Below are 21,443 nucleotides of genomic sequence, written 5' to 3' on the forward strand. Positions count from 1 at the left end.
AAAAAAAAAAAAAAAAAAAAAAAAAAAAAAAAAAAACGTTGAAAAAAAATAAAAAAAAGTAACTGCACCAAAGGAAAAAGCTGGGAAAAACAAAACTTTCCAACGGGATTTAAGAACGAATCTAACCAGAGGACACTATTAATACAATATTTGATGTGCTAAAATACTTTTAATTATTTCTGAATTCAAACCTGCTTTCGCTTACTTGAAATTGTTGCATAACTCAAAAGTGCCATTATAATTCAACCCAAATGGTAGGGTACTTCAATGAGCTGGTGGAATTGATTCTGGACATTAAAGAGATGCCGGCGAAGTTATAAATTGCTATTCTAATCGGGAGTGAAGAGGTTAATTCAAGATTCCACTAAAAAACAGACTGGCAGAAATGTTTCCAGGGCGTACTTTTTTTTCTTCATCCTCTCTCTCTCTCTCTTTCTCTCTCTCTCTCTCTTTTTTTTTTTTTTTTTTTTTTTTTTTCTCAGTAGGGGTTTGGAGAAGAGGTTTGGAAGGGAAGGAGAGGGCTGGTTCCAGGCCCCCAGCATTCCCCAGAGCACCGTTAGGGAAGGGGGAGGGCTTCCTGCCCAGGCAGCCATCTGTAACATTCTGCAAACAGCAGGAACCCGGACTGCTCCAGTCAGTAAGCCCGGGTGAGGATTCTGTCTGCATTCAAAAAGGAGTTTCCCCTCTTATTTCTTGCAATCTCTCTGCCTGGAATCTTTTCTTTTATCTGTTGCAGGTGAGCAATGGAGCTGGGTTCTCAGGAGTTGCTTGATTAAATAAAATAGTATCTCAACGATGTCAGAGCAATACTGTTGGGGACACCGGCTTGACCAGTACCAAAATACCCAGCCTGCCTCCTGGAATGTGCTGGCAGCAAGCTGGGAATGTCATCATTTCAGCTAATGTCACACTGTGGAACACTTTCTGGGATCAGTGGACGTGTGTCTGATGTTCCCTAACGTTACTGCTTTCTAGGCTTGAGTCAATTAGAGTCGGCTTTTTTGGAAAGTGGTGTCATTTAAAACTTATTTTATGAAAGTTATTTTTGTGCCTATAATTTGGGGCTCACACGTCTGTTATTTCCTCCAGTCCTTGGCGTGCATAATATACCGCCTATGGAAAGTAGTAAAGAGTGACAATGGAAAAAATAACAAGGGCTTTTTACTTTTAACATCTGGAGAAAACACATTTAAGGAAATGTTAACAAATAGGTACAGGGATTGATAAAGTTAAAAATATATCTCTATATATCCTTCCTTATAGAGGTAAAAACAACCTAGACAGAATTTTTAAAATCACTTTTTATACAATAAAAACTGAACAATGAGAATGATCTTATTTAAGAAGACTCAGTTCACATCTTTTTGTAGAGTCAGTCAAATGACTAATATCAAATCCCCAAAGCACATAGGTACAAAAAATTTTCTCAGCAAAGAAGAAAGGCGTAGGGATTCCAATTTTCACATTTTCTTACTTTCCACTTTTTGGTAAAGCTTTACTATTATATTTAACTTCCTGGCAGCAGACTAAAGAAACAAGCAAATTATACTGTAGAAATGAAACCTAAAAATCAGAAAGAAAACTTCAAGAAACATTCCAGGGCAGAGATAAATACTAAGACAAATAATGCAGTCGTAGTTTTATTGAGGAAAAAATGTACAAATGTGAAAGTACTCTGTTCTTACACACCAAAATTACTTAAAGACAAAATACGGTTCAAGGGAAAATAAATTATAATGAATATATACTACTGTATTAACAAAAGAACAGTGGCTACATTTCAGCACAGTTTTCTACTTCAATTTTTTCACATTTTTATATCTTAAAGTAAGCATTGGTAAATATTCCCATCTGGTCTAAGTTTTTAGTTTTGACCCTGAATCATAATTTTATATCAGTATAGGCTAATTTATAAAGGCACTGCATCAAAATTTGAAAACACAATGCATCAAATATAATAGTTTCTTTTTTCCCAGAATTACCCAGTGTCCAGATGAGAAAAAAATTTCAAAATCTGTATTTGGGGCAAAAAATGTATCAACAGAATAACAAAACTGCAAGATGGGGTTTGTAGAAAATTTTAAAGCTTTCGAAAATAAGTGGATTGCTTCCAGGTGCGTGGGGCTAGTGGTTATAGGGTTAGAGTACCCTTGATGGGGAGCAGGGGAGGCACTTCCTCAGGTTGCATTAATTCCCTTCCTGTGTCCAATCATCTTGCTGTCAATGTCCAGGATGGAGCTCTGAGTTTTAACAAGGCAAAACTTAATTTCTATTTAATATTGCAAAGCAAAGGGCCAATACTATCACCGGGATCATGAGACTGCCATATAATACCAGAAAAACAGACTATTAGTTTAAAATTTCACAACGAGAAATAATTATTGTAAAAAGGATACTGCTTTGATCCACACGATTAGTGCTACTTACCTGTACTCAAGCCACTTAGGAATCCACTCAGTTAATGAATTTGTAGTGAGAACTTGCCGTGCAAGATCAAAACAGTCCAACTCCTTGTGACCAGTACATTTTCTTCATGAAGGCAGATTTCCCTTCTTCAAATAAATGAATACACAAAATAATGCTACAGTCCAGATAGGAGGTCCTGGGATCCATTTTGTCTCTTTAAGGAAAAGTAAATGTTGGATGAGGTGCAATTCTAAAGTACAAGTCTCAGCAAATGATTTTATCTCCCTCATGCCTATATTTTTCCAGACAGTTTTTGTTTTATATAACTTCTAAGCACTGACAGCAGAGATCACTTACATTTACTGATTTTTTTTTTCAAGGACCACTCAAGAGAAATGGTTATTGTGAAAGATCTCTAAACTCATGGAAGCCTCAATGTTTCTGGGCTAGAGTAAGATATTCGTGAACTCTTAGCTATGTATGTGCCAATAAAAGACTGAAAGTCATTATGGGGATGTCTACACCCAGTTAACCACTTTACGATGCCCATGGGGTTAATCAACAAAACCCCTAAGTAAGAATAATTACTCCTCCCTTTCAGATGAGGAATTCACTTTAAATAACATTTTCTAGTCACTCCTCTGGTAAAGGCAGCAAAAGTTTTTGAATTAAATCTCTCTGACATCTTAGTAGGATGACATAGACCTCCTCTACTTTGACCTATACTTAGCTAAAGGGAGACGATGCCCCATCAACTAGAGATAGGTTACTAGAGGACAGAAAAAGTAAGGTTTGATTTATACATTCTCAGAAACCAGTACAGTAAAAGCAACTGAGAGCCTTTCTTAGTATTTGCTGAATGAATCAATGAATCAATGAATGAATGAATAGGGTGAACTCAGTAGGGTTGAATTGCCAGTGTGGAAAGCTGTAGACTGAATATAAGATAAAGCGATTTGTATTTTAGTAAGCTGTTTCCTTCAAATATATAATAATCCTTTAAGGATAGGAATAGTGCTAAAATTATTCCCACAGTTTTGGAATTTCCTTTTTATCTAGCTGTTTTTCTTAGAATTATCAAATGGAAGGAAAAATAGTTTCATATCCACACAATTTAAAAATATAGTCATAGCTCAACATCACAAATAATTAAGAAAATGCAAATCAAAACTACAGTGAGATACCACCTCACGTGCATTAGGATGGTTACTTTAAAAAAAAAAAAGAAAGAGGAAAATAACAAGTGTTGGCAAGTGTATGGAGAAACTGGAGCCCTTATACGCTATTGTAGGCAATATAAAATGGCATAGCAGCTATGGAAAACATATGATGGTTTGTCAAAAAGTTAAAAATAAAGTTACCGTATGAGGCAGCAATCCTAAGTCTGGGTATATACTTAAGAATTGAAAGCAGGGCCTTGAGAAGATATGTACACATATCTTCATTCATTCATTCACACATGTTCATTGCCACATTATTCATAATAGATCAAACATGTTAGCAACCCTAGTGTCTACTGATAGATAAATGGGTAAGCAAAAGGTGGGTAGATACATACAATGGAGTATTATTCAGCCTTAAACAGGAAGGAAATTCCGACACATGCAACAACAGACATGAACCTTAAGGGCATTCTGCTAAATGAAATAAGCCAGTCACCAAAAGACGAACACTGTCTGATTCCACTTACATGAAACACATGCAGGATAATCAAAGTCCTAATGACAGAAAGTGGAATGGTAGTTGCCAGGGGCTAGAGTAAGGAGGAATGCGGAGCTATTATTTAATGGTATAGAGTTTCAGTTTTGCAAGATGGAAAGAGTTTCGAAGATGGTTGGCGATGATGACTGTGTTGTACTGCTGAACTTATACATACAGTTGATTAAGATAGTAAATTTTATACTATGTGGATATTACCAAAATAAAAATTCTGGAAAAACCTATAATCAGAGAAAAACATTGGTCCAAATACACAAGTCAGTTTGGACTTTATTGAGCATTAGCCCTTCCCCATTATTTGGTTTATTACTTTAATGTAGCTGAGTCTCATTATTTAATTGTATTTTTATTAAGAGGGAGGAGGTGAACATCTGTGGAACCTGGTTAATTATTTAAGCAAATCTGGCATCTTTCACACTAAAATAATCTCTTTTGTTCCCTGGGACTCCTAAGAAGCCAATGCTTAGATATTCAGAGGAAAATATCGCTGAGGCATGTTAAGAAAACTAAGCTATAAGAAAATTCAGGTCTTTAAAGAAATACCACTGTAGTATCAATTATTTATTAGCACCAAGATTTAAATTATTGACTAAGGCCTGGGCATAAAGAGACAACAGCAGTTAATGAGCTTTGTCTCTGGTCTCACATTATATGGATTCTAGAAACTGATTTTGGAATACTAGCCTCTAAGCAATGAAGTTTCTAGGGGCCATATGATAGCTTATTTAGCCAGGAGATGATTAAAATATCTATTTTTTAAAATTCAATTAGTAAATATTATTGATCATAGACTATCCTATCGCCGAGTAAGTAGGAAGCATACAAGTATGACAAACAATACATATTTTTATAAAGTAAAACACTTCCTAAATCTAAAGTTATTGCATACGCATGTACGTGATTTTTCTTTTAAAACTGACTGCCAAAATGTTAAATGTTGTATTCTTCTATTAGAGTTTAGCAGTGGCAGTGGTCAAAATCACACATTTATGGCTCAAAAGATCTTTCATGATTTTTGTTTTAAACCATTTCGTGAGGTCAAGTAAATTTTTCTTACTTCAAATTGTATCTATTCTAATTATATAAGCTTCCATATTTAAGATTTTAATTAAAGGGGCCAGTAAGGAGGTAGAGATACACAGAAGGGACTCTCAATATTAACTGAGGCCATTACGCATGCTCTTAGCCATGGAATACATTTTTACATGCTATTAAGGCAGTTATTCAAAAGAAGGCTGTGTGGTACATTGCCTTGATTGTTCAGGTGAGTCCTGGTGGCAAGGTCAGCAGCCTTCCTTAGGTGTCACGAGGACATTTGACTTTCAAAGAGAAAAATGAGCTGATAGAACCTGAACAGCTATAATTTCACACACAAATCAGGTAGCCTCCAGAAACTCCTAGAAACAACCAGGTAGTTTTTTTTGAAGGATGAGGTAAGTTTTTGTCAACATTCATGTGAAGGTGAAACCTTCCAAATGTGAGTTTCAGCCAGAGTGAGCCCTTTTTTCCTCTCCCCTCCGTCCCCAAACTAGCCAGGCTGGGGACATTCACCGAAGACAACTTCCATCTGTACATTTTACCTGGTATTTATCTTCTACCACTTTGGATTCTTACATTGCTGTATGCTTAGATTTCGTTTCTCTGGAACCATAAACGTGTTAATGGTATGAGGAAGAACTTTTTTCTTCAGAGAAGTTCAACAGGTAAAGCAGCAGAAGGCACTTTTGATACCAAGGAAGCATAGGCAGAGGAGGTGGGGAACCTCACCAGCAGGGTTCACCAACTGCGAGATTCACAGAACTGGCTGCTGATGGTGTATGTCTGGTAAAGGGTACCAGCACAGAGTCTGTGGAGAAAAAAAGAGATGGATCGGCACTGGGAAGTATACATGGGTAGTTTCTCAGCTGTGACGAGTTATTAACGAAAGCAGTCATTAAAAGCTTTCAAGAACAGATAAGCAATTTTTATTTCCTAACTGCCAGTTCTGGAAAGAGCTTTGCAGCAAAACAAATCGTGTATTGATGGGGAACATAGAGAAGAAAGGGACATACCTGGAATATGGTGATTTCCTTTCTTGGTGGTCCATATTACTTTTGTCATCCCACAGTGGGTTTATCCTGGCTAGGTAGCATCATCGTGGATCAGTAGTACAAAGGTGGATGGGAGCGAATGACCACTTTCTCCTACAATGCACACGTTACAAAGTTTTTACTAAGTCAGAAGTAGAGATGTTAAAATTGGAAGACTAATCGGAAATGTGATACATGTCACCAAAAAATGGCACCCATATTTCATCTTTGGTTTGATTTACACTTAACATTTGCAATGTTTCGATTATTTCAAAACAAGTTAAGCTGTACATGTATTCCACAATTTGTGTAGCTAATTTCATGCATAAGCCACACAGGTGTATGCTGTCACACGGAGGTGTCACGGAGGTGAGGATAGGGGCAGCTACCCTGGCTGTTGGTGGTGGTAAAATTATAATGACAATTATGTTATAGCGTGGAGAAAGGAACACTGTGAGCTACTATGACAAGGTAATTTTCACATTTGCTACTGACAGCCAAGGCGATTATGCAATTTGTGAAAAATAAAAACAGTAACAGAGTAACTGTTTTTGGTTTTGACTTAATAGTGACCTCTCTGTGCCCTTTTCCACTGTTTCTTTCTGCAGTCACATTGTTTTCCCATCTGATCCTCACAGCCATACTATATGAACCCTATGTTACAGATGAGGAAACTGAGGAAGCTTCACCAAGAAGGAAATAAAGCTGGAACAAGGGCTTTAAGACCAGAGTCTGTACACCTCTCACCAAGCATGCTCTCAATAAACACATTCATCCACAGAGACTAAGGGTTACTTCCTGAATGCCCTTGTTTTCCTGAAAGACCTTTCAGCAAGAACTGCTCTAAAAAATAAATTGGGGCAGAGTAATTTAATGCGCTTGTGTCGCTGTCTACTCATTGTGTCTGTTTTAAACAAGAACACATTGTGAATCCATTTCTCAGCAACAATGCCGAGTATCACTATCTAATTTAGGCTTCATTCAGGAAATAAATAGCAAGTTCTAATATGGGCTTGTGAGGTGCAAATACATGTGTATACATACCAGCATGAATGTACATGAATCCCTTTGCTCTGCTCAGTCACAACAATTACTATGAAAGCTTCAGTAACTTCATTTTGGCAAAGAGAATGATAGGTCTGGGAACCAAATGTTAGCCTTAAGTGTGTTTTTCTGTTAGATCATTAGGTTTCCTTTTTCTGTACTTAACAGATGTGTAGAAATTAAATGGGTCTGGAGTCACTAATACCTTATGAATATGAAAAGCATATTCCTTCCTGTGAATAAAACCAACCATTATCCCATTAACCGATCTAAATAAAATATTGTCCTGTGCTCACAAAAAATATTTTCTGATGCTCTTAGTTCCACTCTTTACTCTCTTAGCCCTGGGAAATATAAACTAAAAAGCCGCTCAGGCTGCGAATAGGAGAAAACCCTTACTTTTGCATTCTTTTCTACTTACCTATTAAACTCTCAGCTCGTGTAGTCTTTGAGGAGTGAGTGGTTAGTCGGCTGGCCCCCCAATATTGTAAGGAATATCAGAACACGTGCCACATCACACACTAATCACTGGATGGAATAGTAGGAAGGGACTCTAGAGATTACCTGGTTTAATTCCCTCAATCTACAGAGGAGAAAAGCAGGGTCTAGAGACCGAAGTCCCCTGTACAAGGTCACAAGTATAATCAGGGGCAAACCACGTTTGTTGATATTAATACAGTTCAGCCTTCACTGTTCTCCAAACTGCTGGTGGCTGTGACACGGAAGAAAACACAGCACTGTTGATACACGAACAAACTTCATTTATTCATTTAGTATAGTCAGTCAACAGTTAATATACATTTATTGAGACTTCCAGCAGGTTAAATGTTGAGCGTTCAGAGCTGAACATATCAAACGAGGTCCCAACAGGCAACAACAGCTCCCTGTTTCCATAGGCACCTGTCAGAATGAGTTGGTGCTTAACAAGCAAAGGCCAATGAGAACTCTTCATAGCACATGAGTATTGGATCAAGATAACAGCTCCTGCTACATGGAGTAAGAACATTCAAAGAATTGTACATTAATATTTTCTTTTTTTTAAAATATTTCGTAATGTTTATTTTTGAGACAGACGGAGACAGAGCATGAGTGGGGGAGGGGCAGAGAGAGAGGGAGACACAGAATCCAAAGCAGGCTCCAGGCTTTGAGCTGTCAGCACAGAGCCTGACGCGGGGCTTGAACTCACGAACCACGAGATCATGACCTGAGCCGAAGTCGGATGCTTCACCGACCGAGCCACCCAGATGCCCCATTAATATTTTCAAAATCAGTCACAGTTGCCACTTTCTGTTGTCATGAAAGGCGACACTTGAGTAGCAAAAATAGAGCCAGGACCCTGATTCACATACTTCACTGATTCTTGAATGCAGTCTTTCTCAGGTTTCCTACTGTCTAAAACTATTCCTGGTAGGTTGTTTCTGTTTTTGTTTTTAATTCTTTTAAGCTCTGGGTCACAAGGTCAATAGACTGGAGGGTTCTTTTAGGTAGATATTATCAAAGAGCTAAAAGAAGAAGAAGAAGAAGAAGAAGAAGAAGAAGAAGAAGAAAGAGAATGAAAACAAAGTATTAACTGACACGTCTTTAAGAATGCCAGGCTGTGGGCACCTGGGTGGTTCAGTTGGATGATGACTCTTAATTTCAGCTCAAGTCATATCTCACGGTGGTGGGATCGAGCCCCAAGTTGGGCTCCATGTTCACTGTGGAGCTTGGGATTCTCTCTCTCTACCCCTCTTCTGCTCGTGTACTGTCTCTTTCTCTCCCTCTCTCAAAATAAATAAATAAACTTTACAAAAAAAGAATGCTAGGCTAGATAAAAGTCAGTGTTACTTTCAGCTAAAAATTCTATCTCAGGAAATACATCATATTTTTATATCACTAAATGGTTTTTTTTTAAAGAAATAGAAACATGTATGAATGAATACATGTCTGTAACAGAATTACATAAAAAGGAAAAATCAAAAATAAATTCCTAGAGGTCAGGGACAGTGCCTAGAAAGTCATTGTACATTCAGGTTATAAACGCTCACTAAAATGTAGTAAAGCACTCAGAGACTTTTAACAAATCTCAGAAGTATTCAACAATCCTAGAGATAAAAGCTAATAGAAAATATGATTAATTTCAAATAGAAAACTGCTTCACTCATTCTACAACCATTTCACTAAGCAAAGAAAATGAAGAGGCTCTAATTTCTAATTCTAAATGGCACAGCGTGGTGGTTGACCCTGGGGAAGACAGATCTGGTTTGAAATACTGGTTTTATCAGAGTCATTCCAATAAGATTCAATAACTCTGGCAACTATGAAGATGAAGTAGTGAAAGCTTATGCTTTATATTCTTAAATTTGAACACAGTTGAAAAGGCAAAATTTTCACTTAATATTTTAAGCAGAATTTCAGAAATGATACAGATCGCTTCCTATATTTCCTTCATTCCAGTAAGATACATTATTCACCAAATACTACAAATCCTTTTCTGGTTTCCCCACGTTGAGATCTTCCAGAGCTAGTTGTTATTTCTATCTCTTAAGGGTATGGAAAATTAACAAGCAGCAGAGTAGAAACTGAAGTTACAGAAGTGACTGAGAACCAGAAAGGATTTACTTAATCTCTTATTTTATGTGAAAAGAGTCTTGGGCCCTAAAGAGGAAAGTGAGTCTGTTTCCTAACAGATAATTACTGGGAGGATGGTTTCAGTGACCATTCCATTGCCAGAAGAGTCCACAAATTGGCAGTCTGGCCCTTCCATTCCTCTTTTCTGGTATTTCAGCAAGATAAGGTGGTGGGGGATCGATTATCCCCACTGTCTGTCTGTACCCTGGACTTTCCATCTTTTTCTAGCAGTCAAGGACAGTTCCTTTCCCTGTTTCAATGCCAATTGCCTCCCCAACCCTCATTTTCAGAAATCAGTGGAATCTGCCTTGGGTTAGAAAATTTCCAAAATACTTCCTAGGCAGAATCATGGAAATTAAAGATGTGGAGGACCTCATTGGACCATCTAGTTCATCTATTTCCCATTAAGGAGTTTTCCAGATGGAAGATTTTCATATGCTGGATGCCTCCTCTCATTTCTGCAGGGCCTAAAGTCAGATTTTGAGCATCCAAGCCTAACGTGGAGAGGTGAATAAGGCCTGCATTCAATAATTTCATAGACAGAAAAGTGCCTTATCCCAAAGGTGTTATCATATTACAACAACTTTTGGATGGAAGTAGGTGACACCTCATCAGCACGGTTATGTGAGAGTGTTGTATGGTCCTCCAAGCACCATGGGCTGACATTTCTTTTGCAGAGAGTAGTGTTTGGTTGCTGTGTCCTGAGCACAATAGAACCCATTGGGAACTCAGGTTTTTTTCTCCTCCTACCCCCTCTGAATTTCTTTCTTGTTGCTCTAGTTTTCTACATAGAGAAACTGCTATTTGGGAGATTCTTCCAGAACTCTCCTGGAAGAGAGGAGTGATGTCCAATGGTACATAGGTAAGTCTGCAGGAGGATGTCAGTTCAGTAACAGACACCTCTTCCACTAGCAATTCATTTATGACTCTCCTCTTCTTATATTTGTATCAGCACCACACAAAGCTGCCAACAAATGGCTTGAATTTCATTCTTAGTAATTATATTAGAGAGCCACTTTAGGTAGGTGTCACTGTGGTTAGATTATTACGATCACATTGTGGTCTAGAACGACCCTATTTTTATTCTTTTAGAACAATCTTCCGATTTTTTTTTTTTAAATCAGGTGTGGCAGAATGCCTGGGTAGTGCACTCGGTTGAGTGTCTGACTCTTGGTTTCAGATCAGGTCATGATCTCACAGTTTGTGAGTCCGAGCCCTGCATTGGGCTCTTCACTCACAGTGCAGAGCCTGTTTGGCATTCTCTCTCTCTCTCTCTCTCTCTCTCTTGCCATCTCTGCCCTTCCTGTGTGCTGTCTCTCTCTCAAAATAAATAAATTAACTTTAAATAATAATAATAATAATAATAATTAATAAAATCAGGTGTGGTGGAATCCTGGCTTGCTTTCTTCCCTAGCTGTATAAATTTGCATACATGAGTTAGCCTTCCAATCTACTCATTTGTGATTTTTTATAAGGCAAAATAAATATTAAAATATCTGGCCCAGGTTCAAAACAAAATAAATAATAGTTTCTTCACTGTCCCCCTTATTAATTGTAATTAGTCTAAGAGCTTTGGAAGAATCCCAAAAATAAAAAAAATAAATGTAAAAATATTTTCCTCTTGCCTCAATTTAAGAAAAAGCCCAAATTAATTTTACATTATTTTGGTAATAACAGTTTGTTCCTGCTTGCAGAGATTCTTGTCTTTTTTTTTTTTTAAGAAAATCTTGCATCCAGTGTAGAGTTAAAAACAATTAAAAGAACTTTAGATATTAAGCCTATTAAATCCTATAGTACTCCATGAGGCCCTTGCCCTGACACATTAAAATATGTTTTAAAATTTTTAATAACATTGGAATGGTCAGACATGCCTTACTCATGGGTTGAAATGGTTAAGTCTCGTGGTTGCCAGTAGCAGGAAACAATTTGAACTAATAAGCACAAAGGGCACTTTATAGGAACGATTTGGGAAGCATCTTTTCTTTAAATACTCTTCCCTCTAATACTTCAAGTTTATCCTTTTTTTCCCACAAATTGTAATTTAAATGTCACTTTCTCAGTGAGGCCTTCTATGATCTCCCTTAGGACACTTACAATCCCCTATTCCCAATTCCCTCTCTGAACTATATATATATATATATATATATATATATATATATATGTATTTATATTTATATTTATATTTGATTTTCTACTTACTCTTACAATATGTAAGGTTCATTAGGGCAAGGATTCTAGACCATTTTATTCATTGATTTTTGCCTTAGCAACTAACATAGAATCTGGCATACAGTTGGAACTCAGTAACTGTTCAGTGAATAAATGAATGAATCTGAATCTCATGGAATCTGAGGAAGAAAAAAAAAACTTGGCTTCAGAAAGAGCCAAGGTCAGGTTCCATAGGATTATTTGGAGTTTTTCCCCTGGAGCTCTTCCAATGACATGGAAGTCCATTTTTATGGGTAGAATTTGTTTTCTGAAGTCTCAAAGTTCATTCTTTGTCAACATACTCAAAAGTATTTGTTTGAAAGAGGGTGTAACTGACTTGCCTGCCATTAGCACCAAATGGCACCTCAAACATTTCTGCTTAGATGTGGGAACAGTGGCCAACACTCAAACACTTACCAAGTGATACAAAGGTGTGAAGCAGACTGGGTATGATTCACTGGGGTGTAGTCTACCCTAGTAGTGTATAGTGGGGAATAGTGTGCTGAAGCAATGAACAAATTCCACTTGTAAAGGGTGATTGAACCCCCTATTCAGTCTCGCTGATGTTCTATTGGGCCAATGCCCACTTTTCTTAAAGCTTCTGATTTTCAAAAGAAGCTATAAATAGGTATCTTTCTATACAATTTTCCAATTTCAAAATTGTGAAAATTATTTAAAATATTGCATTAAAATACACTGTGAAGGTAGTGCAAAACATCTGTAGAGGATGGAGGTGGCCAACAGGCCAGATGTTTGTAACTTCTGGACTAGAGAATCTTACCATTCTAGTTATCTAAATTTTATGATCTAAGCCATCTTCACTTTATTTGTAATGCTTACAAAATTACTAACAAAACTTGGTGCTTTCCAAACTAGATTTGTAGAAAACATAGTTTTAAAGTTTTTCCTTCTCAAGAATCCCCTTTATTCCCTTGATTATTTTAGTAATGCCCATTAGGACCTTTTCTATCTCCATCTCCCTTGAGTGCTAAGTAGAACAGGTGAGAGAATATTGAATTTGCACATAGGAAATCTAGTTTCTATCTCTGGATTTGTCTACCTCTTACTGGCTATGCAAACTTGAATGGAGTGATCTCAACTACTTAGATCTCTTCCACCCTTAAAATGAGAATGACAGCACCTGATTCTTTTCACCTGATGTGAGGTCATGCACATGAAAGAATCTGTAAACTATAAAGTGCTGAAAATGTAAGACTTACCTGAGTATAGTAACACCATCACTTTATATGACAGTTAAATCCCACCGAATGCTTTGTTTCTAATAAAATGCTTTATTGCCAATAAATTTTTTTTTATTTCCAATAAAATTTAGAACACATAATTGTATGTTGCTGCTGACACTGCAGCAATATTCTGAAATGTTCTCCAGACTCTGATTTTTCCTTAGGTTGTAATTTATAATTTACATTATAGTACCTTATACATTTATTTTCCCTGCCACCTAACTCATCTTAGTCTTTTTCTGTCTTCAAATCAACTTTCTGCATATCTTCTTTTTGTTCTCAAGTACCTCCTTTCAGTCACCTCCAACTGCATTTATTAAGTCATATTTGATCATTCAATTATTCTTCATTTTAAATCACCTTCTTTGTTAATCTCTACTTTTAAAAATCACATCTAGACATCATGAGCTGCTCAAATAACATGTTTCTCATGAAGCTCCCAATTCTTCCAACTAAAAACTATCTCTTACTCTTCTAAATACCTATATAACCTTATTAATTTAAAGCTCAATACATTTCACTTTGATTACTATTTATATCCATGTATCAAAGTAGATACCATGACTCAGTATTGTTCAGTTTTGCAGCCTCTGCAACTCTGTTGGACTTTGTATATAATAGGTACTCAAAATAAATTCGATGAATGGATTTTTCCTTAATTCTATTATCTTTATTTTCCTGCATCAAAGTCAAGTATTATTATTCTGTTATTTTTACTGTTTTCATGATATTCTTGTATGTTATACCTGTCAGCTCAGTATTTCACTAGACAGACCCTGGCAATTATGAAAAAGAAAACTTCAAGGATTTTCTCTGTATTTTTTTCTAGGTAATATATTTAACATGGTGGTTGAGATTGTGTTCCAGCATCAGGTCTCTAGGGAATCTTGACACTAACACTTTTCTAAGTAGAGAAATGATCATTTATTCCTACACATTGCTTCCTGTCATTAAACCATTTCCGTACTTAAGACAAAACATTTTCCATAATAACAAGGAAACCATTTTTTTAAATTATTTGACCACCTATAGGATGCAGCACTTTTAAAGTCTTTCTGAAAGGAGAAATAAAATTACATTCTATTTTGTCAATATCACCTTGGAGAAATCTAAGAGATTCATTTATTCAACAAATCTTTATGGGAAAGCTACTAAGAGCTAGGCACTGTAAGAAACTATAAGGGTCGGAGAAGAAGAGCCCATTTGGCGCTCAAGAACCTTTACCTTTGTAATTGGCTCAGTGCTCAAATGAGAGTACAGAGGGACGCATCTCTAACTCTGTCTTGAAGGAGGGCCAGGAAGGTTTAATTGAGATGGACACTTAAGAAAAGTCTCCAAAGAAAATTTACTTGGTGTTCAAAAGGCAGGAAGTACATTCTGGAAAAAAAAAAAAATGAAGGAATAGCAAGTGAGAAGGCATGGAGGCACGCACCAGCTTCCCCAGGGTGGTGAACTACGTGCAGGCTGTGTGGCATTTCTGGAAAGGAGCCATGGAGCAAGATACGAACAGAAGAGGCCCGAGTGCAGAGGCCTTCAAACTATTTTATATGATAGTCTAAGCAATTGAACATTTGCAAGCAGACAAAAGGACTAATATGACATATCCTAAAGACATTACTCTGATGACGGAATAAACAATACCCTATGGAAGGTAAGGTGTGCAGGTTATTTGAAAAATCTAGTTCGATGCTCTAAGCTGTTAAAGCAGCAACAATAAGGAAAGGACAGGACGGGATATACTGCTTTGGGAGTTTAATCAATGGGAATATAGACTTGTGGTTGAGTTAATTAGTAGAACATTATTTTCCCCTTATAGAAGCCATGTTTCATATCTCTCCCAAAGTTACATTTTTCTAGGAATCTGAGATTCTATCATTCTTTCCAGGTGCTGCCATCCTGACAAGAATGGGGATACGAATCACCACTCTGAAGTTCGCAGGTTTGCTTCCAGTTTCCTCCCAATGGACACTATGTCCTGGAAACCATTAGTCTTTGCTACCACAAGTCAGCTTAGCATGACAGTTTGCACATCGTAGTCAAAAGTTTCACCAGGGTCCCTGAGGACTTATTTATATCTAGTCTTTCAATTAAATATAGAACATAATCTTTACTTACTTGGTACAACTTTGTTTTTAGATATTAACCTGCTGTAGTTTGTCTGTCCTTTGCTTTCCGTTAAAATTTTATCTTCTCCTCAACAATCTCTGCTCTTCCCTAACTTCTAATTTAGCTCACCCTTGAGCTATTGTTGAGTTACTCTTTTTTTATGTGATGCACATTTTTCCTTAGGTTTTTAATAAGGTTGTTACAGGTGACTCCAGGCTCCCTGTGTTCTAATTCCTCTCTAAATGATTCCTATTTCTGTTACTGGCTCACACCAATAAGGGAGGACAAAGAAATATGAGACAGAATGGAATTCTGATACATTACATATTACATACTGTGAAATTAAAACTGTTGGATCTACCCTTAATTCATTAATTTTGTTTTATGTCCCTCGAATTCTAGAATTATAATTCAAGTGCATACTAATTGTTCTAGTCATTCCATATATTCATCCTAGTATTGTTTTTAAGCACAGAAAAAAAATTAGAAACATAAATGTACTAAGATGGCATTTATAGTGATTCCAGGATAGTGTATTTAGATAAAGTACTAAGCAGCTGTTGAAAATTATTACTTTAGTCTGCATATTTTGACATGAAAACCTATTCATTATACATAATAGGGAAAAAACAATGCACAATTAGATGTGGAGTATGACCTCACTTTGTGATAGCTTTCTCTTTATATGAGTTTGAGTGACAGAATTTCACATGACTTTAATTTTCCACTATTTTTTATTTTCTGGCAAAGGGAGCACATTGAACATTCAGAACACTTCTCTTTTTATTTGGTAATAGCTCTCCTGGTTTTGAATTTTGCTAAAATTTTCAGAATCAGCTATTAGTAAGGTGAATGATCAATGCTATATTTAAAAAAAAAAAATTTTCATATGATGTTGAAAAACCAAACAAAATAAACCAAAAACCTTCAATCATTTTCTCTGAGTTAGCAGCCATTGTCTGACTAGAGAGAAACACTGGTCCTCACCTGTACTGAAGTCCGGTCGGGGTTCATTGTCCAAATGGTTACACCAACATGACTAAATCAACTGACAACTCCAGATTTACTATTTCTGGGTTTGCAGTTAAACCTTATGTCTTTTTCTCTTAAAAACTGAGAACAAACTGAGGATTGATGGGGGTGGGAGGGAGGGAAGCGTGGGTGATGGGTATTGCGGAGGGCACCTTTTGGGATGAGCACTGGGTGTTGTATGGAAAACAGTTTGACAATAAATTTCATATTTAAAAAAACATAAGTCTTTTTTTTAAATCATAAACTGGGTTGTTACTGTTTTCTGTCACTACATTCTTTGTTAAAAGAATCCCAGCTCCCCCACTTTCTAGTCCAGCGTACAAGAGCATCATTTAATATTATTACTCCATACTTAGAAAAGGAAAGGACAGTGACTGGGCAAGATGACATTCAGATCTGTTCTTATTCTCTTGGTGGTACACATCCTGACATTTTGCACTTGATAACTAGTGCTGATATATTATGTGCATTTTTCTTTCCTTTTATTTGATTCTCCTTTACTGTGGCAAGTCTTGTAGGAAGGGGAGATGACTTCTTCCAGTATCCAGTGGATTTTTTCTTCCACAATCTGGAAAATTTCATCATGAAACCTGAAACTCAATATTATGCCACCAACACATTTTGCATGTTAATTCGCCAAGAAGATAAATCACATTTTCTCATGTTTCCAGAATCCCCAGGATTATAGGGCATCCCACACTTGCTCCCTGGATGCTCTACACTGGAGCCCCATCTGGTTTTCTTTTCGAAACATGTTCCCCTGAGATTTTCTTTAATTTGAATTGTATTAAATTCATCAAACTTCTTAATGAGCCTTGGGCATTGTTCGACTTGTGTGGCGGTCTCTCCTGGATAGTAGCAGAGGGGAATCTTAACTGCCTCCAGTACATGTACTTCTAGGCGTTCCCATCAGGTCTAAACACTGTTTCACATTATGTGAATGTCATAAATAACTTGGTTGAAAGGGTCAGTGTTTTCTTATCTTGAAAAGAGTCAAAGGGCAGTTTGCATTTATCTAGGAAATGCACCTCACAGATGCTAGTCTTAAAAGCTCCTCAGGGGACGGGTGGGGAAATACTATTATCCTTACATAATTCTAAAAATCTGAGGGGGAGTGAACAAACTGCACAAATTCTTCCCTTTCCTTTTCATCAAGGCCACAGCAAAAGAAAAAAAAAAAAAACATCACTGGTAATTTTGATTTTCTTACACTTTGGTGTCTTCTCAGAAGTATAGATTTTTCTTGTCACATCTTAGCTTATTTCCTTTAGGATATCTTTTATTTGTACACAAGGTGGGTTGTCAGAGATTTCCTTCGCTAGTACCCTGGAAACAGTCTAAAGTGTACCTCCCCAAATCAGACGAGCAAAGCCAAGGTTTTTTCTTTTGTTTTGTTTTCCTGTGATGAACTGGGATCTAACCTAAGAAATTTAACTCAAATCAGGTTTAAAAAAAAAAATAGAGTTTGGTAACTGTATTTTAAAGGCCCCCTACACAGTCTCCAGCTGTCTGGATCTGTTCCTGGATGGAAATCGTAGATGAGGTCTGTGATAGCTCCCTATTGAATTTTCAGGCCACCACCCAGTTTTAGTTCATGCTATCTGCTCTTCGCCAAATTCCACTTCCTTTAGACTATAACCCACATTCATTTATTTATGTTTGAAGTCTGGGAAAATCAGCTTCTAAATACAAAAAATTTGAATTTTACCAATGTACCTTAAGGAACTCTCAAATGCCTGCAAAAGTCTTCTTAAAACAAATATTTTGAGATCAATTCTACTTTATTGTTGGCTTCTGTACCTGAATACAGGTTGTTTTTTCTTTAATCAACTTTGTTGAGGCATATTCTATATACAACAGAATGCACTTAAATTAAGTGTACAGTGTGATCGATTTTTACAAGTATACATATCCATGTAGCAATCCGTTCAATCAAGATACAGAATAATAGTTCACTCCCCCCAACCCCGAGTGCATATCCTGCACCATTTCTGAGGTGGGACGGAGGCTGGCAGGTATGGGGGACTGAAAACTAGTCTGTATAGCTGGCTTAGTTGAAAAAGCAGATAAGAATGACATGAAAAAAGGTTAGACAAGCAGGTGAGATCTGATCTTGCATGAAATAAACTTTGACTTTATGTCCAATGTAAGGAAGCCGTTGGGATGCTCTACGGAGAAGAAGAGTATGATCTGATTTACACCACATTTTCCGTCCATCTCCATCTGTCTGATCCTACACTTTCCACTGGCCTACAACCCCTATTTCAGGCTTTCTGGTCTCATCCACAATAATTTTTAGGGTATTCTTTTTAACATTTTTTTATTAAGAAATCTTTACACCCAACGTGGGCTCAAACTCACTACCTCAAGATCAAGAGTCACATGTTCTACTAACTGAGCCAGCCCAACACCCCTGTTTGGCATCTTTTTCACCTCTTGAACTTTCCTACTACAGTGTGTCTTCCATTACTTATGCTATTGCTTTTATTCTACTTTCTAGCGTGCAAAAGGAATGAAAGATGGAAGAAGAACTTTTAAAACATATTGTCACACTGGCCATAACACTAAATTGTGTAATCATTCTGATTGGCAATTTACTGCTATGTAAGTAGTTATATGAAGAGCAGGATACAGTAGGAAAAAACCCATTTCTTAAATGCATACTTTCTGGCATTACTCCAGATACTGCAGGAAACACTGTGCACCATACAATTTAATTTAATAACTACCAGGCTTAGTAGATGCTACTTGCATTAGCAAATGAAGAAATAGTTTCAGAGAATTAAATCAATGTGCCCAAAGTCACCTAAGTGGCAAGAATGTCCAGGTCTTTATGGAAGCAGAAGCCATTCTATTCTCCTAACTATTGATCTCCTTAAAGTTAGGATTTACTTTCTAGGAGAAATAATATTAGCACTTAGACCATGCGAACAGAAAGGGGGAAGGGATGCAATATTTATATTAAGTTCCTAATAAGTGCTGTTCAATAAGCTAGGTACTTAAAACATTACCTCCTATAATTATTCCAATAATCTCAAAGGAAACAAATTGTTTTCCACATTTTATTGAAAATAAGGCCTAGAGAGGCACTGGGTGGCTCAGGTGGTTAAACCTTGGACTTCAGCTCAGGTCATGATCTCATGGTTCGTGGGCTTGAGCCCCGAGTTGGGCTCTGTGCTGACAGCTCAGAGCCTAGAGCCCGTTTCGAATTCTGTGTCTCCCTCTCTTTCTGCCCCCCCCCACTCGTGCTCTTTCTGTCTCAAAAATAAATTTAAAAAATTTTTTAAAAAGTTTAAAAAAAAGGAAATAAGGCCTAGAGAAGTTAAGGAGACTGCACAAAGTCACACAGCTCATTGAGATAGAGCTGGAATTTGATTCAGCTATGTCTGTTTCTGATATCCACGCTTGTTTGCACCTAACTGTGCCACTTTTATAAAGGAAAAGTTGTCATAAACTCTAGACTGAAAAGGTGCATAATAAATTTATGCTGCAGAAGCTTTTATCCAGAGATGACATAGAAAAATCTTGCACCACCAGGGAGGAGACCAGTAATCTCCCTCTGCTTTCTCAGTGTCTTTGAAAGAGAACATGGTTGTCAAGTACCCTAGAATTAATGACATCTTTTGATGGAATGATGGAAGCCTAAGAAGGTCTGTGCTTCAGGACCCCTACCACAGAACAGGAAATGGAACTTTTTCCAAGAGAAATAAAATTGCCTTCTCTGGGGGGAAAACCAAAAATAAGGGGCAGGGGAGAAGCATTTAAACGGGCGATCGGTAGGAAGACGTAAGATGATAAAAGAACTGGAAGTCACAAAAGTCACTGGCCTCCTAGTTTTAATAAAAGGGATAGTCTCCAGCCACACTTTATGCAATGAATCTTGGACACACGTTTCTAAATTTTATCTTTAACAATGCAGGTGTTTCCATCCAGAGCCAACCCCTCTCTTTACCTAGGATAAAAGGATTCCTTTGGACTATTTATATGATTTACCAATCAGAATGTGCATTTATTCCGTTACTGATTTTTTTGTAAGTTTATTTATTTTGAGAGAGAAAGAGGGAGAAAGAGCATGCATGTGAGGGGGGAACAGAGAGAGACTCACAAGCAGGCTCCGCACTATCAGCGCAGAGACCGAAGCAGGGCTTGGTCCCATGACCCTGGGATCATGACCTGAGCCAAAACCAAGAGTCAGATGCTCAACTGACTGAGCCTCCCAGGTGCCCCTATTTTGTTACTGTCTGTAGCCAGAGTGTTTGTTGCTCCCCACTGTCCCAGACAGGGTGTACTACAGTTTGGGATGTGTGACTTTTCTCTGATTATACCCAGGATTAATTTTGAAACCAACAAAACAAGGAACTCACTAAAAATTTATTTTTTCAATTAGATTACTACTCATCAAAAATTCTAATAATTTTGACTAAAATATAAATGTTCCAAATTGGCTTAACACTTGCAAACATGTCTTAAAACATTAAAGGGAGTTAATATTTAACATGTTGACCCTTATAATACTAACATATAATTTATTTTGTTTTAATCAGATTAGGATCTACAAAAAAAAAAACCACTAGATCATATAAAGGTAGTATAACAATTACAAATGCATTTGTAATGTCTATATCTAAAATATCTCCTCACTGTGAATATATTATTGGATGGCACAGAACCATACTAGCTGGTAAAGTGATTTTTAGCTCAAAATAGAATATCTGAGTTGTTACTAAAGATTTTCAGATTGAAAAAACAGCAGTAGCTCTGGCATAAAATTATTCATCTTGGTGGAGAATAAGAATAAGAATCTCTTTGCCTATGTAGAAACAGCTTTGTGGCATGGTCTGACAGTCATGGCAAGGTTTTCTTTCTTTTTCCTTTTTTCTCAGTACATTTAAAACTAACATTCACCTGGCGTTCCCTAGATAGTTTTTGATTTCAGTAGTCATGCAAAACAGTCACTTCTCAAAATTGGTGTGAATAAAAGACCTTAAACCATATGCCCCAGATA

General features: G+C 37.0%; 1 long non-coding RNA gene across 1 annotated transcript; it reads right to left on the bottom strand.

The window, feature by feature from the left end:
* Positions 1-1,980: 1,980 nt before the first annotated feature.
* Positions 1,981-6,287, bottom strand: LOC125930997 (uncharacterized). The gene is made up of 3 exons (XR_007460332.1): positions 6,177-6,287; positions 5,893-5,971; positions 1,981-2,620 (listed from the first exon to the last, which is right to left on the bottom strand). It is a non-coding gene; the product is annotated as an uncharacterized LOC125930997 (long non-coding RNA).
* Positions 6,288-21,443: the final 15,156 nt, after the last annotated feature.

Source organism: Panthera uncia, chromosome A2 (genome assembly GCF_023721935.1).
Source record: "Panthera uncia isolate 11264 chromosome A2, Puncia_PCG_1.0, whole genome shotgun sequence".
NCBI lineage: Eukaryota > Metazoa > Chordata > Mammalia > Carnivora > Felidae > Panthera > Panthera uncia.